Source organism: Spermophilus citellus, assembly GCF_964194105.1.
Source record: "Spermophilus citellus genome assembly, chromosome: 2".
NCBI lineage: Eukaryota > Metazoa > Chordata > Mammalia > Rodentia > Sciuridae > Spermophilus > Spermophilus citellus.
In genome coordinates, this window is record NC_138183.1 from 215,482,443 (window position 1) to 215,487,801 (window position 5,359).

Genomic DNA, 5,359 nt, shown 5'->3' on the forward strand with positions numbered 1-5,359 from the left:
TTGAGTTCAAGCATGAAGTCATTTTTTAATGGGAACCTACTATTTCTCAGGAGTCTTTATTTCATTTCCATAGCACTAAAGCTCATCTGAACACTGCTGCTTAATGGAGCACTAAAATCAATATGTGATTCCATTGGGTCTTGAGAGTTGTTTCTATTGCTTCAAGAAATATTTGTATTGACATTTTTATGCATCATGTACTTACAATGTTAAAGTTCAGAAATCTTTGGATTTGCTCCACATATTGCTAGAAGCATTACAGATCTAAGAACCCATTTGTGAAAATGAAAGGAATTAATACCCATTAAACAATAAAACGTCCCACCTTCTCCAACACTCTATTACTTAAACTCAACAACAATAACCATGAACACAATGAAATGAAACTGACATCCTGTGTTTTAATATTTGAAAAAAAAATGAAGGAATGAATCATTACATGTAACTCACCAAACATCCTTGGAAGAGAGAGGTTGGTTTTTTTTTTTTTCTTTATATAAATAAGAAAACTGAAGTTTAGAGAAAATATGAAACGCAACAACAAAAAACCACACAGTTAAAAAGTAAGTTAGGATTTGAAATCAGTTTTATCAAGCTATTAAAGGATTAATTCTCTAATATCACTTCCATTAAACTATATTGCTTGGTTGGAAGAATGAAAAATCACTAACAGGCTATTGTAGGAATCAGAGAGTCAGGCAGTAAAGTGACAGCCGTAGAAAAGATGAAGCAACAATGGTTTCTAGATGTTCCCCAAAATTACCCACTGTGGCTTCCAACAAGATGAAATTATATTCAATAATTGATGAGTGAAACTTTTTACTTTTATTTTTTTTTTATATTGGGGATTGAACCCAAAGGAGCTTTGCTACTGAGCTACATTATCAGCCTTTTTTAAATTTTTTATTTTGGAACAGGATCTTGCTAAATTGTTGAGCCTGGCATTGAACTTGTAATCCTTTTGCCTTTCCTCTGGAGTCACTGAGATTACAGATATACACCACTGGCACCTGGTGCTTGAGACATTTTAAAAGAAAGGGCAAAACTCCAGAGAGTTTAGATATAATTTTTTGAAATATTCAACAAAATCCAAACTAACTTTTTCCCCCTTGGAAAGCAATATGGTGATTAAACCATGAAGAGGGGAGTTAGGTTATCCTGGATCCAAGCTCTTGCTCTGTATTGTAATAACAATGTTTATTTGGAAAGTAATTTAACCTTTTTTTGCATGGGTTTCCTAAGTGACTTTTAAAGGGATGTAAAAAAATTGTAATTTTAGTTACCCTGAATTTCCCCTCACCTGAGAATCAGAGATAAGACTTGTGTACAGAAAATTTATTTGGAGGAAATGACCCTTTGGAAGAGGAGTCAGGGGCAGGGGCATGAAAGAATTCAACATAAAAAGAAAGCCAATCAAAGACTGTTATTGAAATGGCTACCACTGTTGGCAAATAGGCACTAGTCCTTCTGAGGAACCCTTGAAGAGCCATGTGAAATGCATCTCAGAACTGCCCCTCCAAAGAATGGAAAAGAGGAATATTTACTCATCATATTTCTTGTTCAGAGTTGCCCCACATTGCAGTTTTTCCTACTTATGGGTTTACATATGTCAGAGTTGAGGCATGGACATGCACAGGAACCCCATATTGTGGTAAAGAAGAAGCTCTGGGAGAGAAAGTGTAAGGTACCCAACAGAGTTGAGGTAAGGACCAGTCAGGTTATATGTGTTCACAACAAACCATTATAATAAAAACTGGAGTAAAAAACTGATCCCCAATATACTGATACCTAGTAGCCATTATAAATTTAAATCACTAGTTGATGCTACTTCTGCTATTGGGGATTGAACTCAGGGGCACTTTACCACTAAGCTACATCCCTGGCCCCTTTTATTTTGAGGTAGGGTCTTGCTGGGTTGCCCAGGCTATCCTTGAATTTGCAATCCTCTTTTCCTCAGGCTCCTGAGTCTCTGGGATTAAAGGATACACCACCATGCCTGTCTCTCCTGGTGACTTTGAAACAAATGGAAGAATTTGGAAGCCAAGTTAGTATGGGGTACACTTGATAGAGACTTAGGTATTCTCAAATTAGGTTAATGTTAGAATATGTAAGTACCTTTTTAAATTGTATTATGAATTGAGAAATCTTCAATGAGAAATTAGTGGGGAGCTGGATATTTGAGAGATTTAATAAGTGATAGTTATGGAAAAGAGTAAATGGAAAAGAAAACAATAGAGATTTCGGTAAAAGAAATAAGGAAATCATAGAGGCTATAAAAGAAGGGTAAAAACTAATATTCATTTAATGTATACTGAGGCCTACGAGAGCATTATTGTTTAATTTTCATAACCATATCTTTTGGTGGATATGATTGTTTCTATTATATAGATGAGCAAGTTAGGATTTAGAGACGTTAACCCTCTACTTCAAGGCTACACATCCATATGGTAGCTGAGGGAGGATTCAAGATTGAGGTAAATTTACCTGATCCACAGTTGTCTGATTTTAAGGTACATGCTCTTTCTTCCACATGACACTGTCTAGAGTAGAAGGAAAAGAGTTATTGGAGAAGATCGAGAAAGGTACAGATCTTGGAAGTCATTGTGGAGTGTTTGGAAAGAGGTATTGGACTTAATGACTGATGCAGGATAATGAAGAATGAGTTTGGGGAATAGTCTCCTCAATGGCATTATACAGTTTTTTTTTTGTTTTGTTTTGTTTTTTTTAAAGATTTAATGGTAAAGAAAATGTTTGAGAATTTGTAATATAGATGCATCCACTCAGGACCCAAAGTCCAGATGCCTACTTTTTGATGCAACCAGTATAGAGTATTTGATTTTATTTTTGGAGTCCTATTTATGTGTCTGACAAAGAAAAAATAACAATTCTAAGCATCTCCCATTTAAACAAGAGGAGGCAGTCATACTAAAGCATACTTGTTGCTTGAGAAACAGAGTATCACTCACCTCTTCCTGTCATTTTTTTTAAAAAAAAATATTTTTAGTTGTAGATGGACACAAAATCTTTATTTTATTTAGTTTTTTAATGTGATGCTGGGGATTGAACCCAATGTCTCACGCATGCTAGGCAAACACTGTACTACCGAGCCACAACCCCAGCCTCTCTTCCTGTCATTTGCTGCCGTTGCTTGCTTCCTTTACAGGGAAGTGGAGGTTGGTGCCCAGATGGTGAAGTGAATTCCCAAATTACTGTCTCTAACTCTGCTAAGTCTAGTAGTTCCCTTAGGTACATGTTATAGTTCTTTAGTATTAGAAAATTAGTTTTCTGACACTCAGCATTTCAGAGCCATAGAGCGGTCCAAATATGTAATATGATCACTCTCCCAGCTGCTTGGAAGCAAGAGACATTGGAGAAGCCAACCCTTAGCCAGACTGAGGCAATGTGAAATTTGATGATAGCACGGAGTCAAATCATTCCTTTTATAGATATTTACTGGGAACCTCTTTTTGTCACTACCGTTCCAAGTGTCACAGATATAAAAGTGAAGAGGAGAACTTCAGCCTTCATAGAGCTTGTACACAAATAAATAAGCACAAGCAAATATAAAAAAGTTAGGGAATGATAAATGCTAAGAACACAATTGACTCTCAGTAAATAGATATTGATGTGGGGATGTTCTCTTCAGGTGGTTAGCAAACGTCTTTTGAAGTAAGGAACTAAATGATGTCAGAGTAAACCATCAAGCATCTGTGTGAAAACCTTTATGTGGGAAAGAGAGGTGGAAAATAATGATGGAGATTTATCCAGGCCCAGAATATGTAAATACAGCATTTGAAAGCCTACTGACAAGAAATGTGTTTGGGTTTTTCCCTATATATGATCAAAAGCCATTTGAAGACTAAAAGCAAAGTCTATTTGTAACCTCAGTTACTGTCACATGGAGACATGGGAGAGACGATGCTTCCATGTTCTTTATGTTTTACTGAGAAGGTCGCCATAATCCCTTTAGTCAGGAATCATATGTCATTTTGCATTCTAGTTGCAATGAAGAAGAGCCACGTCATCCTTAGGCATTTAGATTGGCAAATATCAAGCATGTATGTAAATGCTAAGTACTAAACTTTTTTTCTAAGAGAGGGAAGAATGCCAGGCGATGGGCAGGGATGGAGGTGCTAGTAATAAAACTAGGTTCACACTAAGCCCAGGACCTAAAAAGCCAGGTTTCAGCATGACAAATTTCGCAAATAAAGAAACTTGGACCCTTCTCTAAAGCCAGGAGGTAGTAAATGTATGAAGTCAGAAAGTGTCTGCATATGGAGAGAAGCAACACCCCCATCTAGATTCCTGTCTCAAGGTGAATCTATTATTTTACCTCTGGCAGTTGATAAAACTCTTTCTCATGTTTATTACATTTTTATTGTTTCTAAAATTCTTTCATGCATATGATTTATTTGACTTTCACAACAATGTCAGAAGAAAGTTGAACCAAGTTAAGAACCTCAGTATTTCAGAGATGGGACCTGGGCTTCAAAGAAACCAAATCACCTGTCCATGGTCTTTGTACTGCTCACATTTTTTTTTGTCTTTATACATGTACTTTGTTGTTGTTTTGGCATTACAATTCTTATTACACATACATACCACAATTTTTCATCTCTCTGTTTGTATATAAAGTATGTTGACACCCAATTCGTGTCTTCATAAGTGTACTTTGGATAATGATAAATGGGGTGGAATCAAACTAAAAAGTTTCTTCTCAGCTAAAGAAATAATCTGTGAGGTGAACAGAGAGCCTACATTATGGGAGCAAATTTTTACCCCTTATACATCAGATACAGCACTAATCTCTAAGGTATATAGAGAACTCAAAAAACTAAGTACCAAAAGAACAAATAACCCAATCAACAAATGGGCCAAGGGAAGATGGCGGCCAAGGGAGTGCAGCACACCAGTACGCTGCGCCACTGTGTGGGAGAAACACGAGGTGAAATGGCTGAAGGCTACCTTGGTGGGAATCCCCAGTGAAATTGAAGTGCTCCAGAATCTAGAGGTCAAAATTCCAGCGCGCGGGATTCGGCTGCAGGGGCTTGGTAGCGGGCGATTTCTCCGCAAGGAGCGAAGCAGTACTTGGTCGGCGGACCGCCCCGTGGATGGAGTCTGGGACGCGCCCGAGTTAATTAGCCGCGAGTTACCAGAGAGGGATTACAGCGAAGCGGATTCTGCAGGCTCCTGCCAGTGGCACACTAGCCGCGCTGAGTGCTGAATTCCAGCTTTGAAATACAGGAGAGAATCGGTCCAGTTCGTTTCCCGACACCGGTCGGAACACGCAGGAGAACTGCAGCCGCCATCATGGAGAGCTGATGCAATCATCCCTGTTTTCTACTGATCTCAGCTCATT